The following is a 24,689-nucleotide window of genomic DNA, read 5'->3' as shown; positions in this document are numbered from 1 at the left end:
GAACATTTCCCAAGATGTGGGATTTCTACCCCTTTCCTACACAGCCTGGTGTAGAATCATAGACTTTAAGGTCAGAAGGGACCATTATGATCGTCTAGTCTGACCTCCTGCACAATGCAGGCCACAGAATCTCACCCACCCACTCCTGTAACAAACCCCTGACCTAAGTCTGAGCTATTGAAGTCCTCAAATCGTGGTGTAAAGACTTCAAGGTGCAGAGAATCCTCCAGCAAGTGACCCGTGCCCCACGCTGCAGAGGAAGATGAAAAACCTCCAGGGCTTCTGCCAATCTGCCCTGGAGAAAAATTCCTTCCCAACCCCAAATATGGCAATCAGCTAAACCTTGTGCATGTGGGCAAGACTCATCCGCCAGACACCCAGGAAAGAATTCTCTGTAGTAACTCAGATCCTACCCCATCTAACATCCCATCACAGGCCATTGGGCCTATTTACTGCTAATAATCAAAGATCAATTAATTGCCAAAATTAGACTATCCCATCATATCATCCCCTCCATAAATTTATCAAGCTTAGTCTTGAAGCCAGATATGTCTTTTGCCCCCACTGCTCCCCTTGGAAGGCTGTTCCAGAACTTCACTCCTCTGATGGTTAGAAACCGTGTGTACGGACAGCACACTCTGCAAGCGTCTCCTGATCATTCAGCCTACGTTTCCCATTTACTAACTTCATCCCATTCACTGTTAGTTTCACCCCTGCTGTGCCAAACTCAGTCATTCCTCTCCTGTTTACACCTTTCTTGTCCCGCCCCCACCTAAACACACACACAGGGTGTGTCTATACTGCACTCACCGGGGGTGACTGCAGCTCAGCTAGACATACCTGAGCGAGCTTTAAGCTAGCTAGCTCGGGTGCCAGAGCAGGGAAGCCAGGGGAGTGCACGCTTCCCTCGAGACCCTACAAGCCCACCGGGAACCCTGGGTAATTGCTTGGCGGGTTAGCCCACACAGAAGCACTTGTTATCATGGCTTCACTGCTCCTGAACCTGAGCTGGAGAGATTAAAGCCCCTGATTGCAACCTAGACACACACCCCGACGCAGACACACATGGGGAGCTCCCTTTGTCCAAGTTCTGCAGAGTAAATTTAGAACCAGATTGTCACAAGCCTTGAGCAGGTGCACAGTCTTGGGGCAGTTTTCTGCCCTGTGTTACGCAGGAGATCAGTCTGTGGTCCCTTCTGGCCTAGGAATCTCTGACTCTAGGAGAGCAGTGGGATGCTGAACCTCTGGGCATTGTCACTAGAGCAGACAACCTCCTCCCCAGCACAGGTGCCCACTTAAAGCCGCCACCCAGCCCCTAATCCTCCTTCTTAAATCAACCTCTCCATTGCACACCCTACCTCATTAGTCTGTGGGATTGGGCCTGACCGTGAGTGGTGCTCTGGTTAAGCTGCTGCATTTGAAAAGAAGGGGAAATGAGGCTAAGCCGATGGTGGTGGGCCCAGGGCGACGGGATAATGGAAGCTCTCCCTCCTGTTTGCACGGGGGGCCCTGTTCAGATTTGCCAGCGTTTAAATAAAAGGCCTTGGGCTGGTTTGCCCGGCACCCGTGTCCTCAGTTCCTTGGCTGAGTGGAATCCGATAAGTCTGGCTCAAAGGAGTCTTCCAGGTCACCCAGCTCTGACAGGGGGATCGGAGCTACGTTTCTGCCCTCATGTAAGAGGCACCAACAGGGATTTTCGGATTTTCTTCATGATCAGGATGAATTAATTTATCTACAAGTATTTTTAAAAGGTTGAATTTCGACCTGTCACCTTCATGAGCAACTTTAAAAAATCGTGCTGTCAGTGACATCTGTGTTCATCTCATTACGAGCAGAACTGGCCAGAATATCTGTTGCAAATAATATCGCTGACGAATTTAGCCCCTTTTCTAATAGGAAATACTTAGCCCTCCGATCCCCATTTTCTTTGAAAATCCTCACCATTTAGAAGTAGCCACTGAATATTTTGGATGAATCATTTGCAGACTACAGGTTGTTCACTTCAACTGGTGTGCTGTGTTTCGTATCAAAACACATGGTATTATTTCTGCTCCTAAATTGGACAACCGAAACCTCTGAACGAATAATAAATAATAATGAATAATAAGCACCACACAGCTATATATCTCTCTATCAACATTTCTAAAGTGACAAGCACTATAGACCATAAGCACAGCACATAGGTTACAGAAAACAGCAAGATCTGCCCAGAGTTGTAATTTGGGCTACACTCCCAATGCAAAAATATTTTCATAAATACGTGGGGCTTTACTGAACATTTTTAATTTAGGTAAGTACTTAAATGTGTATAAGACCATCCCTATTAAGGAAAGCACTTAAGCATGTGCTTAACTTTAAGTCCTATTGGATTTATGTGCTTTTTAGAATTAAGTGCCCCTCACAGTCTCAGCCCCACAAATTGCAGTCCACCCAGCATGGTACTTTTGATTCATGAAAATATTCTTGAATTAGGCTTTTTGCCTATTCGACCAGCTCTAATCATAAGCTGCACACGTTGTCTGCTGTCTTCATCATTCAGCTGGCCAGGAAAGAAAAGATAATTACAGAACATTTGTTTGGTAATTGTCTAGTTCTATTTTGGAGTTTGTTTCTCATGCTAGTGAATGTGAATCCACTATGCCATTTACTAGGCTAGGAGTCAGGTTGGGGAACATTTTTAATCAGAGACAATTTTGGTTTGTATGAGAAATAACCCCATTGTGCCATTAATGAAGATGTGTTAGTGGAAAAATCCCATAGCTGAAAATAATGGACTAGGTAGTTTAACAGAGTAAAAAGCTCCAGAAAGAGGCTCTCTTCTTCAATAGCACAGAGTGTTCTTTTCGTTTACGAAGTGGATATTTGCAGACTTCCCCCACTCCCAAACACAGACATCTAACTGTTTAAGAACATAAGAACATAAGAACGGCCAAACTGGGTCAGACCAAAGGTCCATCCAGCCCAGTATCCTGTCTACCGACAGTGGCCAATGCCAGGTGCCCCAGAGGGAGTGAACCTAACAGGTAATGATCAAGTGATCTCTCTCCTGCCATCCGTCTCCACTCTCTGATGAACAGAGGCTAAGGACACCATTCCTTGCCCATCCTGGCTAATAGCCATTAATGGACTTAACCTCCATGAATTTATCCAGTTCTCTTTTAAACCCTGTTATACTCCTAGCCTTCACAACCTCCTCAGGCAAGGATTTCCACAAGTTGACTGTGCGCTGAGTGAAGAGAGCTTCCTTTTATTTGTTTTAAACCTGCTACCCATTAATTTCATTTGGTGGCCCCTAATTCTTACATTATGGGAACAAGTAAATAACTTTTCCTTATTCGCTTTCTCCACACCATTCATGATTTTATAGACTTCTATCATATCCCGCCTTAGTCTCCTCTTTTCCAAGCTGAAAAGTCCTAGCCTCTTTAATCTCTCCTCATATGGGACCCGTTCCAAGCCCCTAATCATTTTACTTGCCCCTTTCTGAACCTTTTCTAATGCCAATATATCTTTTTTGAGATGAGGGGACCACATCTGTACACAGTATTCAAGATGTGGGTGTACCATGGATTTATATAAGGGCAATAAGATATTCTCTGTCTTATTCTCTATCCCTTTTTAAATGATTCCTAACATCCCGTTTGCTAAGACTTAAAGGTTACTAGATGACATTAATTTTATCTCACCCTGATTTACTGTCACTTGCTCAATGCAGAGCAGAACTTGTATATAGACATTTCTGTTGCTAAGTTTAATATTTTTAAACTCACTTAAATGCAAGCAAAATATTTCTGCGGTTCCATCATAGATGTAGCAACCTGCATGGAACCTGGAGGGAGAAAAACAGGTTGCAGGACAGAAGAGTTTGGAAGAGAGCCCAGAAAGGCAATCTGGATGTACGTGGCTAGAATGCTAGCTGCGGTTGCAGCATCTCTGTAAATAGTTGTCAGAATAAAGAGTCAGTTTAGTTTTAGAAACATGGAGTCCTTTCATGCTTATTGCCCAGAACACGATACACGAAACAACAGGGACTAGCACAACCCACTCATCCGCAGGGTCGGGAGCTGATCTGCGGTATTCAGGTATCTGCTGCTCTATGGACAAGAGTTGTTCTATGAGAATGGAGACTTTGCTGTACTTGGGCTCAGCACAGAGCGAACGTGCCAGGTTCATACGGTTACGTGAGCACAATCTTGCAATGTACTGTATATGGTGTTCTCCATCGCAAAATAATGTATTAATTGCTGGTACAAACTACGTGTGGTGAAATCTATCTTATGTGGCCATCTGCTGGACCAGCAAAAGTTGGTCACTTGCGGGAAGCGGTCTTCCAAGAAAAGGGGAATAGGCAATGTTTTTTTGGGGTGATCTCTTAAGACAGGAGGTTGCCTAGGCAGCGTGGGCTTCTGTAAAAAGTTCACTGCACAGAAGCACATTAATTTGCTCACCACTGAAATGCAACCACCTCTGAGTGAAACACTGTAACCCGTTCAACAGCACACAGCAATACAGAACTAGAGGTTAGTGCAGGAAGGTAAGGGAAGGTATCCATCAATGCCAGTGCTAAAGAAATGACATGGCCTACGGCTACATATAGCTCAAGGGAGCTGATTGGTCTTCAGCTTGTACCACCGACAGTTCTTATGGACCATGCATCCCACTCTGAAAGCTGAAATGAAAACAGTGTCAGCCCAAGTGTCCACATCACAAAACCCACCATTGCCCCTGGCGCTAGCTGGCAGCCTTGCATGCACCCTCATCGTGGAGAGAGACCAGTGATTTTCTGGTCCATGGAGAATGAACACCTACTTATGCCTCTGGGGATGGTTCCTCAAGGTCATGGTTAAAGCCACGTTAGCAGGGTGGTGTTGGGGAATCTTACCCTAATGCCCTCTGTGTTGCATCTGGTCTGTGGATAAACAGAGGACTTTGGCTTTCGGGGTTGTTAATTCAGGATCTTTCAACAGCACCAGATGCAGAGAAATAAAATTAAGTTAACTGAAAAAACTATAAAAGTCCCCATGACCTTTGTTTTCTGAAACAGACTAAAGTGTGAGTTTATTGTTTGTCTCATTTTGGCCAATTACTCTTATCAGAAGCTTCTCTGCTACATTGTGAAACCCCTGAGGTCAGCTAACTTACAACCTGTCAGGCACATCTTTAAATCGCTGGGTAACAACTTGAAAACCTCATTGTCAGATGCTGTTGCCTCTTTATGTCTTCTAGTTGATGGCTCGTTGCCAGGAGCCAAGCAAGGGCACAGGCTAGAGCGAGTCTTGCCCTTGTAAGTTTCAAGGCGCTATTTTTCTGCCCCAGTCGTTTTCTCTCTGCAAATCCCTTTCTTTTGTGCTTTTCTATCCATCACATTTTTCTTGGATTTCCTCCTCTTCAGAGGTCTTTAACGCGTACTTAATTACATAGAAAAAGATGCATCTGGACATAGGTGCTGGAACTAGGGATGCTGGGGGTGCTGCCCCATGCCCAGGCTTGAAATGGTGTCCATCCGATACAGGGTTTACAGTTTGGTTTAATGGGTCTCAGCACCCCCACTATAAAAATTGTTCCAGCTCCCCTGCATCTGGAGATCCATTTCCAAGTACAGGAGAGTTTCCTATAGAGTGTTCTGTGCAGTGGGGCTGCCAGCAATTCCACCCAATTTTCCTTCACTTAATATTGGTCTAGTACACCAAGTTATACCCCCCTTGGGCCACCATCCCGAGCAAACGTCCCTCAAAGGCCCTCCCTTGCAGTACTTGGAGAAAGTGATTGTTTAATCTAACCATGTGTGGAGAGTTCTTTGATTGTTCTTCATATAAATTCAGTACCTCCTCCAGTGACTTGTACTGCTGTTTGCTGCATCCCAGCTCAATTAGTCCAAGTTTTTGCAATTTTCTCCCAAAGTTTCAAAGGCTTTTGTCCCTGAGAGGCTGATGATGTTCGTGCAGCTTTGCAAATGTTTGTTTCCTCCTTTTTCCTTAACAGGCAAAGCAAATAGTCTTTGGGTTTTTTTGCCTCTTCATTATCAGGATGGTAATGATGGGTCAACAAATTTGGGGCTTGATCCAACCACCATTGAAGTCACTGGGAAGCCTGGCTCTTTAGGTTAGGGAATACTGGGGCTAACTTTGCAAGGGTGACTTGTTAGCCCAAAGTCTTCCCTAATGTAAATCCGCTGAGGTCAGTGGTGTTATGGCAGAATGAAACTGGTCAGTCGCCTTTGTCTGATGGGCCCTTTTTTGTGGTGATGGATGGCCATTCCTGAGAGAATAGCTGGTCTTGTGGTTAAAGCCCTAGACTAGGCCTCAAGAGAGCTGGCTTCAGTTTCTGACTCTGCCACAGGCTCCCTGTGTGAGCTTGAGAAAATAAAATAAATCTCTTTTTGCTTCAGTTCTCCTTCTGTAGAATGCCAATACTTCCCCTCATCTTCAGCCTGTCTCCTGTGTCTAGGCTGTAAGCTGTGCAGGGCTAGGACTGTCTCTTACTATGGGCCTGTACACCAAATAAAGAACAATACTCTGTCTGGAAATACACTGCTCTCTGAAATGTATGACAGCTGTGCCCGTGGTCAGCCTTTGTGGAGAGAGGAGTTCTGCCCAACCAACCATTTCATGCTAGTGTGAACTACTGGTGTAGCTCCAAGGGCGTTACGCCGGTTTACACTAGCAGAAGATCTGGCCTATTGACTTCAGGGGAGCTACTGTTTACACCAGTGGTGGATCTAGTTGCTTATTGAATATGTGCTGACATATAACCACGGGGTTCTAGATTTTCAGTTGTAATAAAACTGGGATATTAATATCAGAGCCCTGCTAAACCCAGGTTGCCTTACACAAATAGTGGGTAAGGTTTTCTGCCTGTGAGTTTGTTTCTTTAGCTATGTAACCTTTTAAGGGTTTTCCGAAAGCAATCCTTAACTCACTTACAAACTGTGAGTCTAAAGGTTAACAATTCCTTATTACTGCTGAAAGGAAATCAAAGACTTAAAAGTCCATTGTCAAAAGGATTTTTCTTTCATTTTTTTAGGGAAAACAATGAACTGCTGTTGATTACAATAACCCCCTGGGAGCTGCAACTAGAAATTTGTTCCTCTATTAAATGTGTAGCTGTTTCCTCTGTTGCATGACCACACTCATTTGTTGTTTGTTATTGTGACTGTATTGTTATTGTGCAGGACGGTTGCTTCTAAGATCTGGGCCCCCAGCAGTTTTGTTTTTTAGAAAAAAAGAGTATTGAAACACTTATTCCAATTAAAAAAATACACAAAGAAATACATGAGTTTTATAATCAAATAAGAGAAAAAAAGTGGTATGTTATGTTTTGTGTCTACTAGCCATTTCGGTGTCCTTTAAGTGGTGTCATCCTATTTAGGCGGTGCAGAATGTCAGCATTGCTAAGTGCTTTTCCTCCCTATAATGGGCAGCTAAAAACTGTCGTCTAGTCACAGTACACCGGAGCAAGATGATTTGTGGAGGCCTTCAAGCAACAATCCAAGGTTGCCATCCTATGGAATAGAATCTCACAGTAGGAGACCTACCAACATCACTGAGGAGGCTTTTAGATGTTCTAACTTTGGGCAGGTCTACACTCTGGGGCTACATCGGTGCAGCTGACCGGAGGATAGTGAATGTGATGCCCATTTTTATAAAAGGCTCCAGAGGCAATCTCGGTAATTACAGGCTGACAAGCCTAACTTCAGTCCTAGGCAAATTGGTTGAAACTATAGTAAAGAACAGAATTATCAGACACATAGATGAACATGATTTGTTGGGGAAGAGTTCAAATGGTTTTTGTAAAGGGAAATCATGCCTCACCAATCTACTAGAATTCTTTGAGAGGGGTCAACTAACATGTGGACAAGGTGGACCCAGTGGATATAGTGTACTTAGATTTTCAGATAGTCTTTGACAAGGTCCCTCACCAAAGGCTCTTAAGCAAAGTAAGCTGTCATAGGATAAAACTGAGGAAGACTGGTCCTCTCATGGATCAGTAACTGTTTAAAATTGAGGAAACAAAGGGTAGAAATAAATGGTCAGTTTTCAGAATGGAGAGCAGTAAATAGTGGTGTCCCCCAGGGATCTGTACTGGGACCAGTGCTGTTCAACATATTCATAAATAGTCTGGAAAAAGGGGTAAACAGTGAATTGGCAAAATTTGCAGATGATACAAAACTACTCCAGATAGTTAAGTCCAAAGCAGACTGCAAAGAGTTACAAAGGGATCTCACAAAACTGGGTGACTGGGCAACAAAATGGCCGATGAAATTAAATGTGGATAAATGCAAAGTAATGCACATTGGAAAACATAATCCCAATTTGATGGGATCTAAATTAGCTGTTACCATTCAGCAAAGAGATCTTGGAGTCACTGTGGATAGTTCTCTGAAAACATCCACTCAATGTGAGATGGCAGTCAAAAAAAGCTAAGAGAATGTTGGGAATCATTAGGAAAGCGATAAATAAGATGGAAAATATCATATTGCCTCTATATAAATCCATGGTACGTGCACACCTTGAATACTGCGTACAGATCTGGTCGCCCCATCTCAAAAAAGATATATTGGAATTGGAAAAGGTTCAGAAAATGGCATAAAAAATGATTAGGGGTATGGAACAGCTTCTGTATGAGGACAGATTAAGAAGACTGGTACTTTTCATCTTGGAAAAGAGACGACTAAGGGGGGATATGATAGAGGTCTAGAAAATCATGGCTGGTGTGGAGAAGTAAATAAGGAAGTGTTATTTACCCCTTCTCATAACACAAGAACTCGGGGTCACCAAATGAAATTAAGAGGCAACAGGTTTAAAATGAACAGAAGGAAGTGTTTCTTCACACAACGCACAGTCAACCTGTGGAGCTCTTTGCCAGAGGATGTTGTGAGGGCCAAGACTGTAGCAGGGTTTGGGAAAGAACTGGGTAAGTTCCTGGAGGATAGGTCCACCAATGGCTATTAGCCAGGATGGGCAGGGATGGAAAACCATGTTCTGAAGTGTCCCCAGCCTTTGTTTGCCAGAAGCTGGGAATGGGCGATGTTAGGATATAGATATTCAGGCCTGTCTGTAAAGGCCTATACTCTAAGAATTTAGGTGTATTCTTATCACTTAGCTAGTTCTAGAGGTATAAAAGAAAGAATCAAAATCACTGTGTGCCGGTGTAAGGGCCTTCTCTTACTGTGACAGTCTGAGGCCCTGTGCTTAGGCTAAGGCCTCTGGCTAAGCAGCAGAGGCAGCCATAAGCTGGGAAGCGACCAGTCACCTCCTCACATTCCAAACTAGTCCCATTGAAAGAAGGTGCTGTTGGGCTGTTAGGAATACACTCCTGTCCTGATAATTCCTGTCGCCTCCAGAGAAAGGCAAGTGCCTAGAAGATGTAAAAGGAAACGTAGTTTAATAGCATCCTGTCTGGCAAGAACTCACTTATCAATAGCTGGGATGTGAAATCCTCACTTCTGTATTGTTTTGCCATTATAGTTCCCACTTTGCCATTGTTTCTCTGTATAATCTCTGTCTGGTTCTCTGACTGTTTCTGTCTGCTGTATAATTAATTTTGCTGGCTGTAAACTAATTAAGGTGATGGGATATAATTGGTTACATAATCATGTTACAATATGTAAGGATTGGTTAGTTAAATTTCAGGAAAATGATTGATTAAGGTATAGCTCAGCAGAACTCAAGTTTTACTATATAGTCTGCAGTCAATCAGGAAGTGGGTGGGTGGGAAATGGGAACAGGGAATGGGGGTGGGGAAATTGGAATCATGTTTGGCAAAGGGCAGGAATGGGAACAGGGACACAGGTGTAAGGCTCTGTGATGTCAGAGCTGGGAAGGGGGACACTAAGGAAGGAAACTGGAATCATGCTTGTTGGAAGTTCACCCCAATAAACATCGAATTGTTTGCACCTTTGGACTTCAGGTATTGTTGCTCTCTGTTCATGCGAGAAGGACCAGGGAAGTAAGTGGGTGAAGGAATAAGCCCCCTAACAGGCGACAGAGAAAGGTTCACTTGATGATGACCTGTTCTGTTCATTCCCTCTGGAGCACCTGGCATTGGCCTCTTTCGAAAGACAGGACACTGGGCTAGATGGACCTTGGGTCTGACCTAATATGGTCGTTCTTATGTTCTTAGGATGGGTTTAATTGAAAACTCCAGATTAGACAACATTTACAACATCTGGTACGTTTTAATTTCTGGTCTGAGTGGCAACAGAGTGGGGACCAGTTTTCTATGCGTTATTTTGGCAGAAAAGTGGAATTAAAATGGCTTATATTGATGGATTTCATTGAAAATGTGAGTATGGGTGGTCAAAATTATTGGTGGGCTGCGAAGATTTGATCCTTTAGATCTCAAATTTAAATGTGATCCAGATTTGTATGAATGGATTTGTATAATATGTGGGCAGTTAAGTGATATAATAGAGCAGCCTGGAGGGTGGAGTCCAATTCCTTCTTGGAAGGTATCCACATAATCAAACCTACCATTCACAACTGGACAGGGAGTGGAGAACCTGTGACTACTTAGACCATGGAGATTTACAGCAACTCTCCTCTTGCTCCTTGAGGACCAATAGAGATGGACCCAAATGGAACCACAAATCTGATCCTTCTCACTCTCAGTTTTCTAGGGTCTCATGTTATGTCTTGGGTTGGTGCCTGAGTTAAACCCAGAAGTGGCCTGATTTCAGATCTGGTTTGGATGTGGCCCATGATGGCAGAAATTGTCCAAAATCAGCTGACTTTGGGGCAGGGGAAAATCTAACAATGCTATGGCACATTGTAACATGAATCTGAGCCCAGAGTCTTCCTATAATCTGAGCCCCAGCATCAGACTGACCCTAACCAGAACATGCCCTCATCTGCCTGCCCCTAGTTACAACACCTCGTGCAATAAAATGGTCTGCCTGGAAGGAACATGTATCTACAAGAACCTTACAAGGGCTCCTCTCTGTAATATGGCATATATCTAAAATGCTCAGCCGCTGTGCAAACCCATGTCTGCCTATTTAATTTCTCCATATTAAGCTGGTGGAAGGACCTAGTACTCATGTGTGTAGAAAGATATCTCACCCTTGCCAAGTCTATTCTAATGTCTTGTACTTTAGCTGGAAGTCAGGTTACTGCTCTTCCCAGGGACAGAGTTGCTGTGAAATGTATCCAACACCTTCATTTATAATTCCATAGACTACAATTTCATGTACTCTAGCATTTGCTTCCTGGATCAGGAGGGAAGAATAGTGGTTTAGGTGAATACGAGGACAGTAACAAGCAAGAACATGTCTTCTGAGGATTATAAAACAGCCTTGGACTCACTGTGTCAGAATCATTGGAAACAAAATGGGGAAACCATGTGCAGGAATCTTAAAGGAGAGCCACAGGAACAGGACAGAAACCACAAAACCAAGGTCTGGTTCCTTAAAGATTCATGGAACTTCTCCCAGCAGTTGTAGTACTAACCCCAGTGTTTTGGATTAATCCCAGTGCCTTTTTTCTGCCTATTTTAATTCCCTCTGTGGTTTCATTTGGATACAGTACTCTTCACACCATCATTCCTCACTGTTGCACAGTGTTCTTGCTGGTTGCTGCTAAACAGCTGCTGCACTTCAGCCTGAGTGAATAATACAACAAGAATAATAATAATTAATAGTAATTAACATCTTTTATACAGTTCCTTTCTTCCCAATCATTTCAGACTATGTATGCAATTAACTGCTCTTCATACTGAAGTGCAGTCACCTTTGGGGTGTAACCCCCACAGGTGTTTAACAGTGCAACACTATCCAACAGCATAGGGCAGGCAGCGAAGAAGACTGGCAATATTAATTAATCCTCACAACATCCATGAGTCTAGGTGAGCAATATTATTCCCATGTCATTAGTTGCAAGCATTTTTAATCTACAGACAGCAGCTGTATGGAATGTTTGCTGTGAAACCACAACGGACTGGCCTGGTTTGGGATTTCAGTACTGGCTTTATTATTGGCTCATACTCCCTGAAAGGTTTGCTCATGTTCATGAACCTTTCAAGTGAGCCTGATGCTGAATTGCATCAAGATCAGGGGGAAATTCTTCATTTTGCTGCCAAGGCCTAAGTAATTTTGATGGAGTTATAGCTTTAAGATTTTGGAGTTGTTTGAACCTCAGGTGCTGAGTGAAACTGTGTGTGTGTGTGTGTGTGTGTGTGTGTGTGTGAGAGAGAGAGAGAGAGAGAGAGAGAGAGATATCAAACATTAGCTCTTCCCTAAGATTAATGACTAGGCTCTATACAAACCAAAGTAAAAGACAGTCCCTGCCTAGAGAACCTTGCAATCTAAGCAGACAATGGGAAGATGAGTGGGATACAACATAAAAGCAAAGTGTTCAGGGTGATAATTGGACCTTGGCTTTTTAGTTCCATTTTCCCCCCAGGACCTCAGGACAGGTGACATAGAGATGGTGGAGAAGAGAGAGGGATAACCGCAAAATATGTACGTTATTTATATACATTCTTTATATGTGCATGGATCAGATCCCAAAGAAACTGTTCTCATGAATGACTGTCAAGTGGAACCTTGGAGTTTTTCCTGGCTCAGATTTTAGACACACTTTCTACTGTAGTGTCACTTCACTGCAACAAAAACAAGGAGGAACCCGGTGGCACCTTAAAGACTAAAAGATTTATTTGGGCATAAGCTTTCATGGGTAAAAAACCCACTTCACCCACGAAAGCTTATGCCCAAATAAATCTGTTAGTCTTTAAGGTGCCACAGACCTCCTCATTGGTTTTGTTGATCCAGACTAACACGGCTACCCTCTGATACTTGACTCACTGCAACAGTTAGAGTTAGGGAAATAAATTCAGACAGTAGAGGGCACCCTGATCTTGATGTCATGTGCAACCCATCATCTTCTCCACAGAGCCCTGCAAACCAGAGGGTCCTTTCAATTCAGGAGTAAGAAGGCAGCCTTTCCTTTACGTCTGTCTGTGGCATGTTCCTTTTGAAGAACTGCTTCCTCCCACAGCTGAGAGACCTGCAATGGAGATCTCTGAATCACAGAGCCTCAACAAAGAGGCCATCTACCCCAGCAGGGTCATTGGGACTACTCTGCAGCGTGCATGTCATACTTTGCTGCAAGCGGGTCCCATTTGCTCATAGAAGCCTCTCGCAGAGCATAGTGGGTGAATTCATCCCAGAAGCTGACTCCCACTTCTCCTTTTCTCCTAGGGGGATGCATCCACCCTACCGTAAGGAATGTGAGCACACCGCCTGAAGGCATGACACGCTTCGACCCCCATTTGGGCAATACTGTAAGATTTTCCTAACTTGTGGTTATTAGTGTTCCCCTTGTGTTTAGTTACATGGGCCCAACAGTTTGCAATGGGAGTCTGCAAAAATCTAGTAAGTATAATAAAAGGGTGCATGACTTCTGAGCGTGCCCGTGAATGATGTGTAAAAGGCCAGGTGTGCTCAGACTGCTCAGGCATTTGCATACTTGCCATTTATTAATCCATGGGCTGCTGTGAGTGAAGCTGAGGACGAGATGGAGTGGTTCGGGACAGCTCTGTTTTTATGGGATGGGTGGCACACTGGTGGATGAAGCAGTGACCTCCACTGCCCACATGTCAATGTTTCTGATCATCTGCTGGGGCTGTTGCTGCAGAAGATAAAATGCACTCTAGAGGAATTATGTCAGGGAAGTTCTCTGGCTGGTGTTCTACAGGAGGTCAGACTAGATGATCACAATGGTCCCTCCTGGCCTTGGAATCCATGAAATGGCAAAAGCAAGTAACTAACTTGCCAGGGTCTTTATTATAATCCTGACCTGTTCTCCAAGCATTAGCTCTGGGAGAAGAGTCACCATGATCCTGGGTTCCCTTCCCCCTCCCTCTCTGTTGCTGCCATGAGAGACTCCGTCCCCCTAGCATGGCTCTAAAGCCTCCTAGCAGCGTGCCTGTCCTTTGTCCCTTTGAGGTGCTCTTGTGCGTCCAGCAGGCACGTCTGTCCCTCAACCCACCTGGCCCAGGGGCACCAGCTTGAGATGCCTGGCAGATCTGTGAAGCCTTCCTTATTTGCATTCATTTTAAGGCAGCTTAAAAGAATTGTGGGGATGGATTTTTTGCAGGGTGTTTTCAAGAAGATACTTAAAATCTCCCTCTTACACATAGTTCCAGCCTGACTTCTCCAGCTCTTTTTTTCATGCTTTGTGTGTATAAAAAGATCTTCTACATTTTCCACAGTATCCATCCGATGAAGTGAGCTGTAGCTCACAAAAGCTTATGCTCAAATAAATTGGTTAGTCTCTAAGGTGCCACAAGTCCTCCTTTTCTTTCTCCGGCTCTGTCACTCCAGATGGTTGAAGGGGTGTGTATGAGACAGGCAGGGGGCTAGGGATGAAGGGACAGAGAACACAGAAGCCCCTTCCCCACCTCCCCGCCATTCCTGATGCCTCAACAGTAGTCTTCCCATCCTCCAGCTGTGTGAATGCAAGACCATCGGGAGGGGCAGAATCCCCTCCCTGCTGCGGAACAGCTGGAGCATCTCGAAGAGAAAAAGTCTCGCTCTTTTATTTTTCTTTTGAACACCGGGAAAGAAAGAATCCCCCCCCCCCGGCCCCACGCTGGCCCATTTGTAAGGACAGAATCTCCCTTCTTCTGCTGCCCATCTGCCACATCTGGAAGGGCAGAACTTGCCCCTCTGGCGCTGCACGTCTGGAAGGGAATGATCCCCCCTTACCACTCTGCCCTTTGCACATCTGGCAGGGCAGCATTTCCCTGCTCGGGCTGGTCCGTCTGGAAGGGAGCCATTTCCCCGCACCCCTGCCCCCCTTTCCCGGCACATCTGGCTCATCTGGAGCGCTCGTGGGGCAAGCCAGACTCCCAGCTGCCAGGAAAGCTCCTCCCCCCCCCCCAAGCTTCCCCCTCAGCTGCCGCCGGGAAGGAAATCCTCCTTCATTTGCATAATAAGACGTCACTGGGGGAGGCCGGGCCAATCAGCCCCGCGGTGGGCGGGGCGCTGGACGCTGGAAAGGCGCCGTAAGGACAAGTGAAGAGGCGGCGGCGGCGCTCCGGGCTCGCTGGGTGCGGGACCCGCCGGCTGCGCGATCCCTGGCGCCCCGGGGAAGGTGAGTGAATCGGGCCGGGGGGCCCTGCAGGGCCAGAGGTGGGGGGCCCTGCAGGGCCAGAGGTGGGGGGCCCTGCAGGGCCAGAGGTGGGGGGCCCTGCAGGGCCAGAGGTGGGGGGCCCTGCAGGGCCAGAGGTGGGGGGCCCTGCAGGGCCAGAGGTGGGGGGCCCTGCAGGGCCAGAGGTGGGGGGCCCTGCAGGGCCAGAGGTGGGGGGCCCTGCAGGGCCAGAGGTGGGGGGCCCTGCAGGGCCAGAGGTGGGGGGCCCTGCAGGGCCAGAGGTGGGGGGCCCTGCAGGGCCAGAGGTGGGGGGCCCTGCAGGGCCAGAGGTGGGGGGCCCTGCAGGGCCAGAGGTGGGGGGCCCTGCAGGGCCAGAGGTGGGGGGCCCTGCAGGGCCAGAGGTGGGGGGCCCTGCAGGGCCAGAGGTGGGGGGCCCTGCAGGGCCAGAGGTGGGGGGCCCTGCAGGGCCAGAGGTGGGGGGCCCTGCAGGGCCAGAGGTGGGGGGCCCTGCAGGGCCAGAGGTGGGGGGCCCTGCAGGGCCAGAGGTGCAAGCGCAGCAGCAGGTCCGGGACTCCGGATCGACTCCCCTTTGCCCAGCGGGGCATCGCGGCGGGTGGGGGGCTTGTCTCCCCTCCGGATCCTCTCCGGGGCTGGTGTCGGGGAGCCCCCGCCCCGCTGCCGCGGAGGGTCACTCCCGCTCGTGGCACCCCGGCTGGGTTCCTTCTCGCCAGGTGCTGGGTCTGCCGGTTCCCGGCGTGTAAACGGCCCCTGAGCGCGGCTGCCCTGCGCAGTGGGGCTGCCCGGACGCGTGCGGTCGCTGCGCTGCGCTGCGAGACGGCAGGCCTGTGGCACGCGCGATTTCGCCAACTTTCACCCCTCGGCAGCAAACACGAAATGTGTGTGGGGGGTGTTTGTTGTTATTAAATCTTAACGCTTTTTTATTTAGAAAAATAACAATCCTGCACAGTCTCCTTTTCTTTGTGTTCTAGCTCTGCCACAGAGGTAGCCGTAGGCAAATCACTTAACCCCCCCTCCTCCCCCACCTCGTGCCTCAGTTTCCCCGTCCATAGAGCGGGGAAATTAATTCGACCTGGTGAAAAAAGGGGCAAAGTAAATCACAAACACGAGCAAATTCGCACACACCAAAAGTCCCTTTATCTGAACATTTTCAACCAACTCTAGTAAGTGAGCAGGAGGGAGCAGAAAGGTTAAAAGGCTTAATTCATTTATGTTTATAATGTGTTTTGAGATCCTTCGAGGAAAGGCATTGTAAGTAATCACTGTTGTTATGAAATGGAGAGCCAGGTAAATAATGAGCTTTGTAATGTAATGTACTTTACTTTTTTTTGTTTCAATAAATTTAAATACATCAGCTTTCCAGATCCCCAAGATCACGTAGAATAGTAGAAATTAGGTGGAAAGGAAAGATGCACTAAACCGAGCAAGATATATTTGATAGCGGACGCACCCAGTATTAAAATGATGGTAGCTAAAAGGGCCACAAAATGCACACCACAGCTGCTTCAGCAGCTCCACCAGGATTCTCTGCATTATCTGAAATGCAAACTGATTTGCTTTACTTCTCTCCTTTGGATGAGGGTGTGCGCAGGGAAACTGGACATGTTGATTGCTAGCCACGCGTCCAGTGGCACGGGGTGTAACTCTAATTTTCATCTCCCTTTCGAGCAGAAGAGCCTTCAACAACTGCACTCTTCTGCTGTACAAGGGGGTGAGGGTGGAGACTGAAGACACAACATGAAAATAGAAAAGGAGGACTTGTGGCACCTTAGAGACTAACCAATTTATTTGCGCATAAGCTCAAATAGAATGAAAAGGACATATCCTTGCGTGCAGTGGTCCCTCCCGTTTGGCAATACAGAGAACAATCTGAAAGTGATTAGTCGCTGGCAGCAGCCGGACCCTTTTCACCCGGTGTGCTTGTGGAGGTCAGCTGCCTGCAAATACAAAGCATTCTGTCGCAGTATTTAGCAAGAAAATGAGGAAGTCTGGCTTGTTTTGTTGGAGCAGGGAGAAAGGCAGAGCCTGGGGACCACATCTTGTAAGCCCTGCAGTTCTGTGACCTACGTGGGTTTCATTTTTATCTGTTTTCCACATGGGTTGATTAATAAACACCACCAGGGACTGTCTCTCACAATGTATTTGTACAGTGTGTAGAAGAATGGGTCCCTGATTTTGAGGCCTGTAGGTGCTATTGTAATACAAAACACACACACACACACACACACACACACACTTTTGTGGTCTTCCTGCTGGCCACTCTTTCGTGGTTCAGCCAGTGATGATGCACTGGCAAAATGTTTGAAACGTCCTTTACTATTTTAAATAATTGGCTTTATTTTCATTTATTTTGTCATTGCACCAACTGCTTCTTTTATTTCTGAGATCCCAGCACGCACCTGACCAGATGTAATTAAAGCAGTTAGTTTTCCTGACAGTCTGTTTTTAACTCTGCTGCCTTCTTTGTGGTGCCCGGCTGGTCCCTGAGCAGATCTCACTGAACTTAGATTTACTGAGCTGCACTCCTCAGGGCTGACCTTGCGAGGTGCTGAGGGCTTCCTACTAGGAGCCATGCCGTCAATGCCTGCTGAAGTCCATAGTTAGGCCCCAGCACAGCCTTCTGTTCCCACTCATCTCTTACCATCCCCATGAATTTTATTTCAGTCCTTGACAAGCAGAGGACGCTGCCGGCTGTCAAACACTCTCTCCTTTTAACAGGATTTTGGGGTGGCACAGGCAGAATGCTTACTGCAGCTGATGACGTGTGAGAAGGAAAGAACCCAGATTGTCTTGTGGAGCCTGAGCTGAGTTTTCAGGGCTGGTAGTTAGAAAAGTTAGAAAAGCAACCTATGTGTGGATGTGTATAAAATATGCCAGCCAACTGCTCCAGCCATGCTGTGCTGTTTTTTCATTGACTCTTACAGTCAAGGTGAATTGAAGTGTTTTAGAAAATAAAAATGTATACACCTAAAAAGACAAATGGCTCCATGTTAACAGTGAGCTGAGACACTTGCAGCATTGAAGATCTGAGTTCAAGACCTCCTTGGGGTGTCTTTCTCCCAGCACAGCTGGTGGTTTTCACCGACACTGAAAGCAGAGCGGAGAACTGCATCCTTGGACAGTCCTGCTCATTTAGCTGAGTTGGTAGCACCCTGTGGCTCACAGCCGGTGTTCCTTCCAGCAGTGCTGTCTCAGCAAGGTAGATCAGATGCAGTGGCAGAAGGAAAGCATCGAGAGTTGTCATGTTTACCATGCGTAAACTGACTTCTCTGTTCCTGCCAGTTCCAGGCCACCTTGGAATCTGGAAATCACTTGGAGGCAGAGCTCATGTGAATTCTTTTCGAAGTGTGGAGCTGCCTGGACCGTAAACCCACCCCACTTGGCTACAAGCTGCTATCAGATGAATATATCATCCTGCAATTAGGCTTCTGCTAGATTGACACCAAATAACCTTTTAATTTGGGCCTGAATTTAGGATTTTTTTCCCCAAAACATAAGGCTAATTTAATATTTCTCTGAAAAAAGCCTATAACATTGCAACATTCACAGGAGGGACAAAACTTGAAATTGGAGAGACACGAAATTGAATAGTCAGTTTTTGTTGTGTGACCGAGAAAGGCAGAAGTACGGCAAAAATAATGAAAAAGCAAATTGGCTTTTCAAAGAGTCTTCCGTTTTAGTAATCGAAGGTGTTGTCAGGACTGCAAGGACAGTTTGTTAAAAAAGGAATGTTTTATCTGTTACCGTCTCTTTAATTTAGATGCACAGTGGTTTTTTCAACTCTCTAGATTCCTTGTATTAGACAAATCAAAAAGCAAGTCAGACAATTTTTGTCATAGGCCTTGATTCTGCCTGCACTGATGTACGTGAATAACTTTATTGCATATGAATAGTTCAACGGGTCCATTCTTGTTAATAATTTACTCATGTCCATGAGTGATGGCAAGACATTGGCCTTCATGCTTAGAGCTGGATGTCACATTATTATTAATTATTATTATTAGGGCTGTCAAGCGACTAAAAAAATTAGTCATGATTAATCAGGCAGTTAATCACACTCTTAAACAATAATAGAATACCATTTCATTAAATATTTTTGGATGTTTTCTACATTTTCAAATGTATTGATTTCAATTACAACACAGAATACAAAGTGTACAGTGCTCACTTTCTATTTATTTTTGATTACAAATATTTTCACAGTAAAAAAAAAAAGAAATAGTATTTGTCAATTTATCCAATACAGGTACTGTAGTGCAATCTCTTTATCATGAAAGTTGAAAGTACAAATGTAGAATTATGTACAAAAAAAACTGCATTAAAAAATAAAACAATGTAAAACTTTAGCGCCTACAAGTCCACTCAGTCCTCCTTTGTTTGTTTGTAACAAACAAAGTTTGGTTACAATTTGCAGGAGATAATGCTGCCCGCTTCTTGTTTACAATGTCACCTGAAAGTGAGAACAGGCATTTGCATGGCACTGCTGTAGCCAGCGTTGCAAGGTATTTACGTGCCAGATATACTAAACATTTGTATGCCCCTTCATGCTTCGGCCACCATTCCAGAGGACATGCGTCCATGCTGATGGCTTCTGCTTGATAACAATCCAAAGCAGAGCGGACCAACGCATCTTCATTTTCATTATCTGAGTCAGATGCCACCAGCAGAAGGTTGATTTTTTTAAAATTTTTTTTTGTTGGTGGTTTGGGTTCTGTAATTTCCGCATTGGAGTGTTGCTTTTTAAAGACTTCTGAAAGCAATCTCCACACCTCATCCCTCTCAGATTTTGGAAGGCACTTCAGATTCTTAAACCTGGGGTCAAGTGCTCTATCTATCCTTAGAAATCTCACATTGGTACCTTCTGTGCATTTTGTCAAATCTGCTGTGAAAGTGTTCTTAAAACGAACTGTGCTGGGTCATCATCCGAGACTGGCAGAATGCGGGTAAAACAGAGCAGGGGGCATACAATTCTCCCCCAAGGAGTGCAGTCACACATTTAATTAACACACTATTTTTTTAACGAACATCATTAGCGTGGAAGCATGTCTTCTGGAATGGTGGCCGAAGCATGAAGGGGCATACGAATGTTTAGTATATCTGGCACGTAAATACCTTGCAACGCCGGCTACAAAAGTGCCATGCAAATGCCTGTTCTCACTTTCAGGTGACATTGTAAACAAGAAGCAGGCAGCATTATCTTCTGCAAATTGTAACCAAACTTTGTTTGTCTTAGCGATCCGCTAAACAAGAAGTGGGACTGAGTGAACTTGTAGGCGCTAAAGTTTTACCTTGTTTTGTTTTTGAGTGCAGTTATGTAACAAAAAAAAAATCTACATTTGTAAATTACGCTTTCATAATAAAGCGATTGCACTACAGTATTTGTACAAGGTGAACTGAAAAATACCATTTCTTTTTTTTATCATTTTTACTGTGCAAATATTTGTAATAAAAAATAATAATATGAAGTGAGCACTGTGCACTTTGTATTCTGTGTTGTAATAGAAATCAACATATTTGCAAATATAGGAAAACATTCAAACATATTTAATAAATTTCAATTGGTATTCTATTAACAGTGCAATTAATCGTGATTAATTTTTTGAGTTAATCACGTGAATTAACTGCAACTAATCAACAGCCCTAATTCTTATTATTATTATTTATTTGTTTTACCATAGTGCCTAGGGGCCCATTGTGTTAGGTGCTGTACAAACACAGGACAAAAAGACACTCTTGCCCCAAACAGTTTACTGTCTAAGACAAGAACAACAGATGGATATAGACTGATGGGAGAGTACCAGGAAACAATGAGACAATATTAGTCAGCATGATACACAGAACCTTATCTAGCTATATATTTATACCAGGGTTATTAAGAAGCACACTACATTTTTCCTCAGAGGGATTTTACATTTGTTTTGCCTTTTTCTTTTTGTTTACACTTGTAGTTCTTTCTTTCTTCTTGATTGTTTTACCTTTGGTCCTAGAGATAAGTAATGACCTAATTGCTGTTAATTCCACTGTACGGGAGTCAGATTTTTGAACGGGTAGAAATCATTCCCATCTGTTAGGTTAACACTAGTGGTTTAAGGTGTTACATTGTGACTTGGGACGAGGCCAAATGTTCTGTTGCTTGATTTAAGATTCTCATGGTGATATTTAATCTGGCTTTTTTAATCATTTAAGAAACCAAGAGGAATGTAGTTAGATTTACAAAATGCATTTGGGCATATGCTTACATGCTTTTTAATAAAACCCTAGCCGCTCAATCTTGCTCATGCTGAAATCAGTCGTTGTTTAGCTACTGACTTCTATGAGAACAGGAACGAGCCCTTATTCCGGCAAAGGTTTTACTGAAAGACGTCTATTTTTTCACAGCAATAAATTGCATTTCTATTGCTCCCATCTGCTGGGGCTTCCCATGTGCCCAGCTAACCCGCCAGAAGACAGTTTGTTCTAAGGAGAGTCGCTACATAATTTTTGTTATTTAATCAGGATTTAAACCCATGTTTTCAGTGACGGGTAACCGGTGCATTCATCCATGACACCACCACGGCCTGCAGAACTAAGGGAATTAATCAAATATTTTGCACCTGCATGGTATTTAATAGCCTCACATCTCTAAGCACTTTATAAACATTGATTAAGATTCACACTTTCCCTGTGAGGTAGGAAGGTATTATTGTACTCCTTAGGTAGGTGGGGAAACTGTAGCATGGAAAGCTGATGGCCCAAATTCTCATAAGCATCCACTAATTTAGGGTATCTCAGTTTTCGGGGCCCAGATCTTCAAAGGTATGTAGACACCTGACTCCTGTTGCCCAGTTTGGGTCCCTAGGTCCTGATTTTCAGAAGGGCTAACTACCGTGAGTGCTCTGTACCTCTGAAAGTCTCACGTTTAAACAGGAGGTACCCTAAATTAGCGGTCACTTAGGAAAAGTTTTCCAAAGGGACATAGTCAAGGGCGAAGCAAATCATGTGCAGAGCCGGGAGCAGAATCCTAACTCCTAGTCCCTTGCTGTATTAGTACCACGCTGCAAAAGGTAGGCACAGTGCAAAGCCAAACAAAAAGAATCCCGCCTCAGCCCACTTTGATGTGTCACTGATTGCGGATAAAAAGCCCTGAGCTGCGTAGAAATCCTTTACCCCTAAGTCTAGGGCTTTGCAACCAAATTTTAAATACAGATAAACAATTTATTTTCCTCTGAATGGTCCTGCCCTTATTTACCAATGATTGAGATAAGGCAGGAAAATCTCTACGCTGTTGCATAACTTGGTCAGCCTGGCAAAGATGCGGAGGTTGGTGTGCACACGCTTATCCGAGCTGAATAAGCACACGCTCTTGCACAAGGAGTGTCTCTTGGCTCTCGAAACGCTTGACTTTAGCCACCCTGGCTTGATAAAGTTCAGCTAGAGGCAGGCGACGGGAGGTGGGGCGGAACAGAGGCGTGGGGAATACCTTGGCGGTCTGTCTGACACTCCAATGCCTTCAGACAAATAACATCCTCCCTCCAGAATGATGGGCTGTGCTGAGCCCGGGAACTTTACCCAGTGTCTGAAGGGGACAGTGGTGGTGTGAGCTGGTCCCTTGCACATTGCTGGCCCCGTTCTCCCCGGCTGGTTCCCAGAAAATGCCCACCTAGCCCTTTCCTGCCCACCGACCTGCATCGTTGAGGATGCGCTGGCAAAGCAGACTCACGCTCCCCACACCGTTCCAGGCGGGTGTCTTCAGAGAGGTGTGCAGCCTGCCTCCTCACCCACCCCACCAGCTTCACTGCTGGAGTCCTCTTCGCTGTGTCTGAGAAGCTGCAGAGCATGCCGGACGGGGGCGAGCACGGCCCTTAGTGAAAGGAGCCAGGGTGGGGGCAGCTAGTCCAGGTGGCTGCAACGGGTAGCCAAGGTGTGGCTGTGGGGAGAACTGTGCCAATGGGCAGCCTCTCGAGATCATGGCTCAGGGTAAGTGGGGACCCCCAGGCCTGTTCTGGGGAGGGCAGGAGCTCAGGTGAGCCCTATCTATCTTTCCCTGTCCCCAGTGAGAACCTCTCCCCCTTCCTGGAGCAATATGTCAGAGGAGCAGCCTGGAGCTCTCCTCCCGGGTCAGCTGGAGCCCTCCTCCCGGGTCAGCTGGAGCCTGAGGCCCTGTGCAATTCAGTAACCACATGCTGCCGACAGGGCCAGGTAGATCTGGGCTGGGAGCGCTGAGTGGGCCAGGCTATGGGACTGTCAGCTGTTTGGGGCAGGGACTGGCTTTTTGTAGGGAGTGTGCAGCACCCAGGACAGAGGTGCCTTGATCCCCGCCTGGGGTGCCGAGGCATCACTGCAGAGCAAATAGTAATCAGTAAGAGTACGGGATGGGAGACTGAATCCACACGGAGGGGCTGGGAATACCTAGCTCACTGAATGCAGCGTTCCTGCCACTTGGCAAACACAGTGCATCCATCCCTCCTGGACTCTCCACATTACAGAGAGTCCTAAGTGGTGGTTGGCAAAGGGGGTGAACGTGTCACTCCAGGGCCACCGTCTTCCTCTCTCGCTTCGTGTTTGGATGGGTATAGCTCAGCACCAGTGATTCACGCTGTGCAACTGGCCATGGTTTTTCATCCCCACCGCTTAGCTCAGGGCCGTAACAACATACGGCAGTGAAATTCAAAGGAGCCCTTTGAATATCCACTGGGTGCACTAAACAGGTATTTGCTGATAAGCAGTGTCAAGGGGCGAAAGGGGAAATTCCGAGTTTATTTATTTTGTGTGCATAGAACTTTCTAAAGGAATGCAGCGACTGAGCAGGAAGGAGGCTGCGGGGTTCGGTTGTGGGCAGTGCAGATTTTACAGTAATAAAGCACCCCCTTCCTGGCATCTGTGACTCTAAAACCCCAGGACTGAGGCACTTGGAACTCACAGACTGGGGGGGTTTTAGCCTGAAGTGGATTGTCTGCCTTGTCCCTGTGCCTCGCAGCCTCTGGAAATGTCAGCAGTGCATACATTACTTTTTGTTTGTCCTTCAGCTTGGGGGATAAATTCATTGACCTTCTGAAATCAATCATGTCCTCCCTGAATAATAAATATTGAATGATCATCACAGCATTCCACTGCTACTTTGAGTTCCGTTCCAGCCCTCCCTTCTTGTAAGTGCAACATATCACGAGACACAGGTTCTCGCAGAAGGCTGCTTGCTAGCTAGACGCTTTCCATGGTACTTTAGGGTCCCTTTGTTTCAAGGTACGTTTAATACTGCTGGTGAAGGGTGCCGAGTTATGTCCCCTGGTCAGGAAAGCACAGGCACAGCCAGGACAAGTTCCCCACGCTCAGTGGTGTGCTGGGAATATCTTCGGGTCATCTGGAAACCCCCTTGTTAACATCCTCCCTGCCAATTTAGGGAGCTCACCCTGACTCCCTCCCGCCAGCGATCATCTGTCTTTAGGGCTCTTAAAAATGCTTCTCAAGAGCAGATTTGTTTTGCCATCATAAGCCAGCCATCCATCCAGCAGACTTACCTGGCCACCATCACCGTGGTATCTGAGACCCTCACAATCTGTATGGTGTTGGACCTCCCAACACCTGTATAAGGTAGCACAGTGCTAT

At 45.8% G+C, this 24,689-nt stretch overlaps 1 protein-coding gene across 5 annotated transcripts in view; it reads left to right on the top strand.

The window, feature by feature from the left end:
• The first annotated feature begins 14,991 nt into the window (after nt 1-14,991).
• The window catches only part of IL1RAP (interleukin 1 receptor accessory protein), a 66,550-nt gene continuing 56,852 nt past the window's right edge, over nt 14,992-24,689 (top strand). For all 5 annotated transcript variants that reach the window (XM_074963347.1, XM_074963345.1, XM_074963344.1 and 2 more), the window contains exon 1: nt 14,992-15,092. The gene's annotated coding sequence lies outside the window, so the exon portion shown is untranslated. The remainder of the gene's footprint in view (nt 15,093-24,689) is intronic.

This window comes from Natator depressus, chromosome 9 (assembly GCF_965152275.1).
Source record: "Natator depressus isolate rNatDep1 chromosome 9, rNatDep2.hap1, whole genome shotgun sequence".
In the NCBI taxonomy this organism is placed as follows: Eukaryota; Metazoa; Chordata; order Testudines; family Cheloniidae; genus Natator; species Natator depressus.
This window is presented reverse-complemented; position numbering and strand designations above follow the sequence as displayed.